At 44.7% G+C, this 8,787-nt stretch overlaps 1 protein-coding gene and 1 non-coding gene across 2 annotated transcripts in view; both read left to right on the top strand.

Annotated features, from left to right (window-relative positions):
• Positions 1-307: 307 nt before the first annotated feature.
• Positions 308-8,787, top strand: part of LOC110571853 (zinc finger protein 3) — a 62,130-nt gene continuing 53,650 nt past the window's right edge. Inside the window, exon 1 of the mRNA XM_044915715.1 lies at positions 308-501. The gene's annotated coding sequence lies outside the window, so the exon portion shown is untranslated. The remainder of the gene's footprint in view (positions 502-8,787) is intronic.
• On the top strand, positions 6,335-6,438 carry LOC123324982. The gene has a single exon (XR_006540157.1). It is a non-coding gene; the product is annotated as a U6 spliceosomal RNA (small nuclear RNA).

Genomic DNA, 8,787 nt, shown 5'->3' with positions numbered 1-8,787 from the left:
ATCTTCCTCTGTTGACACAGCCTGGTTTCAGTTGCTCTGCCACAGACAAGCAATTACTAAGAATTATTACTGCTTGACAATAACTATAATTACTGGATGGAAAGGACAGCAGAAATTGAATTATCATATGGACTGGTGCGGGAGCCGGTCAGCTGAACCCCGCCTCCCGTCGGTCCCCGGCGCTAACTCCCGGCGCAAGAGCCGGGCCGGGGGGTATCCTCGCGACTGGAGGCTTGAACGGAGCACCCAGGGCAGGAGCGCGGTCCAGCGGCTCGGGAACCGAGATGCAAAATCCTCCTTCGCTCCTAGAGAGAACCCGGAAGCGCAGCGCAGTCCCGGAAGGCGAGGTGCTGACACACTTCCGGCCTTTGTGACTCATTGTGTCTGTGTCGAGGCGTCGGGAGGGCCTAGGTCCGTGTGCAGCGCCCTTCGGCCGGCCTGAGCCCCAGAGTCAGCTCCCCTTTCTCGCCCAGCGCCCCCAGGCCGCTCCCGGGGCTCACGGTGAGACTTGGGGCCGGCCTCTGGGGAGGGCGGGCGCCGCCGCCGGGTGTGTGCGTGAGGGTGGGCTCTGCAGCCGCGGCCCCGGGGTCCCCTCCAGGCGGCCCGGGAGGAGTGTGGACAAAGCCCAAGCCCCAGTTCGTCCCCAGGCCGGGCGGTTGGAAGCGCCGGCCCCTGGGTCCAGGCGGGGAGGGGGCGAGGGTCTAGTGGCCGGGGGTGCACGGAGATCTGGGGAGAAGCCGGGCCCCGCGCCCGCAGTGTCGTCATCGTCGTTTGACGTTTCTGAGAACCGGGTTCGCGAGCGAGCCGACCCCTGTCTGATTTGACTGCCTTCCCTTCGTCGCCATTTGCTTTGATTCCAGGGAGAGGGTTTTTTGTTTTTTTTCGGGGTCCTTCAGGACCTCGAGGTGAAAAACGGGGAAGGCCGAGCAATGGACACGTTTCGAGGTGCCGCTGACGTGTTTCCAAATCACCTGCTTCTCACCCCACCCCCCACCCCCAAGCGGTGATTAAAGAGTATTTGAAGCTTAGAGAGGATAAAGACTTGATTCGGGTTTTATACATCTCACTCTCTCGTTCCGCCTTGCGGAATATTTTGAAAACCTTTAGAAATGATCTCTCCGGAAGACTAGGTGGATTTCTTTTTTTTTTTTTTTCCAGTTCTGGGTAATTAATCTGCTTGTCTTGGAGTGGGTGAAGAGTGAAGGGAGTTTGTGGAAATTGCACCAGCGCTTAGGAGACTGATTGCCTGAGTGACCTTGGGTGATGCAGGACTCTTCTCCAGCTCTCAGTTTTCTCATCTTTAAATAAAATGAACTCGATTTTCTCAAAAGGCCCTTCCAACTTTGAAATTATTTGATTTGGTCAGTGTAATTGAAAGATTCAGCTACAGTTTAGCCTGACACGGCGCCCCTCCCGTCCCTTTCCTGCAGTGCCTCCAGTACACAATAAGATACTTTTCATTATAGAGAGTGGCTGTTACATGGCCAGGGACCAAAGAAAGCATTTATTGTACAGGCCAGTGCTAGGCGGATTGGAGGTGGTCAGTAAATACTTGTTGAATGGGATTGTGGAGAATTCATTGTAACCAGATCAACGAAGTACTGTTAGTATATATGCTGGCCAAGTGTGGAGAAATAGCTTACATTACATAGTGACCCATTATGATAATTTGCCCCAGAATGTATCTCCCAAGTTTGTGTTGTCTCTGAATTACTGTGCAAGATGCCTGTTAGTTATTTCAGGCAGTTTTCACCGGTATTAAAGTATCAACAGGGAAACTAGCTACTTAAATACACATAGTCTTTTACTGATTCTCTATTTGATCTAAACATTTAATTTTTTTTAACTTTCTATTCCATCTAAGTATAGGTGAGTGGTTGTGTTAGATTTTACCTTTTCATTCTCAGGTAGTCTCGGTATTCTTTGTGTAGGTAGCTGTCTTTTAAAGGGAGGTTTTTCATATTTAAAAAAAAAATTGGGGGCACCTGGGTGGCTCTGTCGGTTAAGTGTCTGCCTTCGGCTCAGGTCATGATCCCGGGGTCCTGGTGTCCGGCTCCCTGCTCAGTGGGGAGCCTGCTTCTCCCTCTCCCTCTGCTGCTCCCCCTGCTTGTGCTTTCTCGCATTCTCCCTCTCAAGTAAACCTCTGTTAAAAAAATCGGGAGGGGTGGTGCAGTTTGTTGAAACTTTCAAGACTATGCCCTGGAAAAGGTACTGGCCTGTTTAGAAAATAGCCTTCGGAATAAACTGAGCTTGTAACTCCAAGCCCTTTTTGTAAGAAAATCGTTGATATTTATCCTCAATGAGAACCAGTTGCTGGGGGTAATCTTATCTCAATCAGATAGGGTGTCAGAATGTTTTTCAGCACAGAGGGACCCCAGAGGTAGTTTTTTGCTCCCCTCCCCCTTATCCTTAGATAAGGATACTAAGTGCCAGAGAGGTTAAATAACTCACTGGGGGATATGTAACTTATTTGTGGGAGACTAGAATGTAGGTATTCCAAGCTGTGCTGCTCTCAGTATTACAGGAATTGTCCTGTTGCTTAGTCTTTTAAGCGGGCCGAAAATTGTAGAGCACACTTACATCTCTTACTGTTTATTGAAAAAAAATTAAAGCACCTATCTAGTGCCTACCAAATGCCGGACACTGTTTTAAGTGCTTTACATACATTAATTCATGTAATCCTCACAACAACTCTGTGAGGAAAATAACGATTTTTATCCCCATTGCACAAATTCAGAGAGAGAAATTAATCTGCCTAAAATTATCGGCTGGTGAGTGGTGGTACAGCTTATTGAAACTCTTCCAGGTAGCCCCTGGGGCTGATTTGAGGGCAGTATTGAGTGCTGTATGAGTGGGCACAAAAATAGTAACACCGTAAATTCAATCAATTACTTCTTAAAAACTAATGTTTGCAAGGAATGGTACTAAGTGGTCTAAGAGGTACAAAGAAGCCTACCCTAGGGCTCCTGGCTGGCTCAGTTGGTGGAGCGGATGACTCTTGTTCTCAGGTTGGTAGGTTTGAGCCCCACTTTGGGCATAGAGTAGAGCTTGCTTTAAAAAAAAGAAAAAGGAAACAAAGAAACATACCCTTAGCAGTGGTCCAGTTGAGGAGGAAGTTACGAAAAATTAAATTGCAGAGAAAGATAAGGACTTCCATGGCAGATGCTTGGCAGAGAGCATTTGGGCCAGAAGTTTAGTGAGAGGAGAAAAGATTGTTTGCTGAGATCATCTGAGAAACCTAAAATAAAATCCAGCCCTTCCACTGCTGTTGTGACTTTTCTCTTTCTCAGAGTAGGAGCAGAAATGTTGACGCATGGGGGAGAGGACCTGTCATAACTGGGGAAGAGGGAATGTGCCCGTGCCCTCATCTCTGTCCCTTTGTGTCTCACTTCCTCTTCAGTCTCTTCCTATTGAGTTCCATTGACTCGAGAAGTATCCCACTCTTTTTTTTTTTTTTTTTTTTAATCAAGCAAGCTCTGCGCCCATCATGGGGCTTGAATTCACAACCCTAGTATCAAGAGTTGCATGCTCCACCAACTGAGTCAGCCAACCGCCCCAAAAAGTAACCCACTCTTTAAAACTCTGGCCTAGGTGGGACACAAATCAAGATTCCTTTCCTCGGGGCGCCTGGGTGGCTCCGTCGTTAAGCGTCTGCTTCTGGCGCAGGTCATGATCCCAGGGTCCTGGGATCAAATCCCACATCGGGCTCCCTGCTCAGCAGGGAGCCTGCTTCTCCCTCTCCCTCTCCCCCTGCTTGTGTTCCCTCTCTCGCTGTCTCTCTCTCTCTGTCAAATAAATAAATAAAAATCTTAAAAAAGAAAAAAGATTCCTTTCCTTTATCCTCCTTTGTATAGCCAAGACAGGATAAAATTTTCATAAAAATAGAGATCTGATGCTAGGCTAGTTTCCGCACCAGTCCTGCTCAGTTATCCTGTTGGATGGTCCCCCCTGGTTAGATTTGAGGTGATTCCTACTTGCATCTCCTGCTGTGTCTCCTTAGCCACACCGCTCTTTGGTGAAAACTGCAGATGGCAGATGAGACCCGTTCCTGGGTGGTCATCCTCATAGGCCCCCCTCTTAAAAAGAATCTGTGTGTACACAGAAGCTCTTCCTTACCCCAGGTGTTGGGACGGAATGATGGTTAGAGCTTGAACTGAGGGGTCCCACAGACGGAATTTCAAATCCTGGCTCTACCATTTAATTGCTGTATGACCTTGGGTGTGTTATTTAACATCAGTAAACCTTAGTTTTGTCTGTGTAAAGTGCGATAATAATTGTAGCTACTACCTGCTAAGATTGTTACGTGAAAGACTTAATATCTGCTCCATGGAAAGCGCTCAGTGAACATCCGCTCTTACTGTTACGCCTCTAGGAGTGAATGTTCTTGAATTGAACAGCAGTGAGGGGTGAGTGGCATTTTAGCTAAGTGCTGAAGGATACGGAGGATTTGAAAAGGCGGAGAAGACTGGGAGAGGAAATCCCAGACTTTGTGATGTGAGTAAAGGAAGGTGATCAGAATCCAAGGCCTATTTAGGAGATACTCATTTTGTGGATGGAAAAGGCTCACGCACGAGAGGGGCAGAAATCGATGATGGACAGTGAAGCGTGAGGGGAAACTGGGACCAGGTACTGGAGGGTGGCTCTTGGAAGGCCATAGAGTTTTTATAAGAATAATCATAGTAAGGTAGGACATGAAGTAGCAGGGAGGGGACTGAAGGCAGGGAAGCAAAGATAGGAAGCCTGACTTGATGGAATTAGATCATTCTCCCTGGTGCTTGGAGACTGAATCCATGTAAGGAGAGGAATCCAGGAAGGTGAGATTCTGGGCTTTAGTGATTGAATTATTAGTAGAGTATCTGATCGCTAATTGCCACTAAAGGGAAATAAGAAGTGGCAGGGGGAGCGGTGATATTTTGAGTAGTTCTTATTTCTTCTACTCAATTTAATGGAATTAAACTGCCAGGTCTTGTAACAGATAAGTACAAAGAAGACTCTCTGTCTTTGAGGAGCTTAGAATTTAGTTGGGGGGTGATAGCAACTGCAGTCCAAATAATATAAGGAGAATATAAATGGCATAAATAGGAACAAAGCAAGATTGAGGGTGTTCAAAAGAGGAAGGTACCTTATTTAATTTGGAGTGTCAGAAGAGATTTTACATCTTGACAAGTAAAAATTTGACCAACAAAGTTGTAATGGTGGGAAATTGTGCAGAGCAGAGACGTGAAGATGGAACATCACACCCTGTGCGTCAGGAACATGAATGGGCAGATAGGCTGAAATATGGGGGGATCGCTACTCGGAGATAAGACTGGAAAAGTAGAGTAGGGTGTGTTCTTTGAACACGAAATTGGTAGATACCAAGGATTCACTGACACTAATTTAGGGGAAGGAGGGAAGGACCAGAAGCATTCTTTGGCAATACTGCTCTGTCCTCAGTTTGTTGTTCGTTTCAACTGGGCAGAGATTGCAGCTGGGGAAACTGGGACCCTGTCACCAATTTAGGCAGGAGATCTGGAGCCTGAACTAGGGTGATGGAAAGTAATTGTGGGAGGCGTAGCAGGAAAAGGTAGTCTTTCTTTTGACTTTTCAGAATGAAATTAGAGAAACTAAGGTTCATAGGAATTATTTAGCCTCCAGTTGGGAAGAAGTTAGCTAGCCAAAGGAGTGATGTCGTGGACTGCCGACTCACCGCCTCTTCCGATGGAGGAAGCGCTCCTAGGGAGGTCTTGGCTATTCTCATGCCCCAAGCTCTAGGGTGCCTCTTGCTAGAAGCTGCCTTGTTGACATATCAGTTACTTCTCTGGCTTCTCTGGCACTGGTATTGAAACCTCCGTAGAACATTTGGTACATTCTGCTTTGTACTGTAGTTACTTGTGTAAAAACAGGAATCAGGCTTCTCATCTTTGTGTTCCCCTCAGTCTAGGAGGACACTTTGCATATTGTAGATCTGGAGAGATGTTTAGGAAATTGAATGATTGTAGCTGGAAGGACTTGACTAAAGCTGCTCTGAAGTTGAAAAACATACTTACTGCAGCAAGGAGGGTGGGTGCAGAAGGGGTCTGAAGGAAGTCAGCGGGAAGGGCTGGAGGATGGTTTGCACTGGGCTTTACCCGCTTAAAATCATTGCAAAAAATGACTGAATTCCCACATTCTCTCAGTTTATATAGAAAGCCTTTTTGGATGTAGCGTTTTTTATTGTTCTCACAGTCTGCTACTTTAATAAGGATTTTAATTTTTTTTTTTTTAAGGACAAAAAAAGTAAGATAGAAAAACTAATCCTGTGATAAATGTCAGATTAAAATCATAGTCTTTGCCCCTAAAACATTCATCTCCAGTGCTTGCTTCGGCAGCACATGCACTAAGATTAGAATGATACAGAGATTAGCATGGCCTCTGCACGGGGATGACATGCAAATTCATGAAGCGTTCTGCTCCAAACAAACCAAAAAACAGTCATCGCCGAACCTTTTTTTGGACACACATTCCTATTTGTAAAAATTATTTATAAAAATTGCATACATGTATTATTTTCCCAGCATTTTCTATAATAAAACAAAAAATACATTAAATTGTGCTATTGAAAAATAATTTTTGTCCTTTAAATGCATGTGATCCCTTTTCCACCCAAAATTACTAATAATCTTTTTTAATGAGAGCCATGTAATTAAAAATGCTTTGCTAGTTTAAAATTCATGGGCACCTGGGTGGCTCAGTTGGTTAAGCGACTGCCTTCGGCTCAGGTCATGATCCTGGAGTCCCAGGATCAAGTCCCACATCGGGCTCCCTGCTCAGCAAGGAGTCTGCTTCTCCCTCTGACCCTCCCCCCTCTCATGCTCTCTCTCTATCTCATTCTCTCTCAAATAAATAAATAAAATCTTTAAAAAAATAAAATAAAATAAAATTCATGACTTTAGGGGCACCTGGGTGGCTCCCTCCGTTAAGCGTCTGCCTTCCGCTCAGGTTGTGATCTCAGGGTCCTGGGATGGAGCCCCATGTCTGGCTCCCTGCTCGGTGAGGAGCCTGCTTCTCCCTCTCCCTCTGCCCCTCCCCCTAGCTCGTGCTCACTCTTTTCTCTCTCTCTCAAATAAAATTAATTAATTAAAAAAGATAAATAGGCCTGGCAGTGAGAGGCCAGGCTGGACACTGATTTATGATATTAAAAAGCTCAACCCCTCAAAAAAATTAAAAAGATAAATAAAATTTCTGGCTTTGGATGGTACAGCAATGGATGCTCTGTCTCTAAAGCTTGAATTTGGTGCTGTTGAATTGAAAAGATACCTCACAAAGATTTGTCAATTCAGGTGGAAGAAACACATTGTCAGCTCGGCTTAGTAACTCATGATTGGTCCTGTCCACCATGCTAAATTTTGGTTGTTGAAATTCAGCTAGTACATTTCAATTTTCCATACCTTTAAATCACCTGTTCTTTTTTTTTTTTTTTAAGATTTTATTTATTTATTTGACAGAGAGAGACACAGCGAGAGAGGGAACACAAGCAGGGAGAGTGGGAGAGGGAGAAGCAGGCTTCCCACAGAGCAAGGAGCCCAATGCGGGGCTCGATCCCAGGACCCCGGGATCATGACCCGAGCCGAAGGCAGACGCTTAACAACTGAGCCACCCAGGCGCCCCAAATCACCTGTTCTTAAAAACTGATAATCAAAAGGTGAGGTGCCTGGGTGGCTCAGTCAATAGGGCATGATCTTGGGGGTCGTGAGTTCAAGCCCCACATTGGGCGTAGAGCCTACTTTAAAAAAAGCTAATCAAAAGGTGTTTTATGTTTTTAAAAAACAGATTTTTAAGGTCCATAAAATTCTTCATTTGGAAGATTTTAAACAGTAGAAAATATTTACAAGTTTTTCAAATGTATAGATGCTGAGGTTTTTCCAGGATACTTAATATCATTTTTGGCAGTTAAAATCACAGAACGATGGAGACTATTTCCCAGCATACAACTATTCTCCTAATAGTCTTTCCTTGCACTTTTTTTTTCTAAAGTAGCTTTGTCACTTATTGGTTGATATCTTGTTTGATTTGGATTGACATTGGTTTTTATCTCCTTATCTGGGTGAGTAAAACCTTTCTGTAGATAGAAGCTTTATCTGAGCCATTTGTTTCTTCACGTGTGTTTATACCATTAGTATTTCTTCAAATTGTAGTTTCTCTTCCAGAGTCTTTAAGCTGCTTGTCTTTTTTCTTTTCTTTTGAGCTGTAATTGACATATAACAATATATTAGTTGCAGGTATACACCATAATGATTTGATATTTGGGCAAAATGATCACCACAGTAAATCTAGTTAACATCTGTCACCACAGTTACAAATTTTTTTTGCTTTTTTTTTAATTAAAGATTTTTATTTACTTATTTGAGAGAGAGTGAGAGAGAGAGCACAAGAGCGGGGAGGGTCAGAGGGAGAAACAGACTCCCCGCTGAGCAGGGAGCCCGATGTGGGGCTCGATCCTGGGACTCCAGAATCATGACCTGAGCTGAAGGCAGACGCTTAACCGACTGAGCCACCCAGGCACCCAGAATGTTTTTTCTTGTGATGAGAGTTTTTAAGATCACTTAGCAACTTTGAAATATGCAGCACAGTATTATTAACTCTAGTCACCGCGTTGGACATTGTATTCCTATGGCTTATTTATCTTAGACCTGGGAATCTATCATTTGACCCCCTTCACCCAGTTTGCCCGGCCCCCGTACTTGTCTCTTTTATGAAGGCAGGATTCATTCAAGCTAGATAAAATAATCCACTATTCCACATACCTCGTCTCAGATAAACTGGGAA

Source organism: Neomonachus schauinslandi, chromosome 5 (assembly GCF_002201575.2).
Source record: "Neomonachus schauinslandi chromosome 5, ASM220157v2, whole genome shotgun sequence".
Lineage (NCBI taxonomy): Eukaryota > Metazoa > Chordata > Mammalia > Carnivora > Phocidae > Neomonachus > Neomonachus schauinslandi.
Note: the sequence above shows the minus strand (reverse complement) of the source record. Positions and strands in the feature narration are given on the sequence as shown.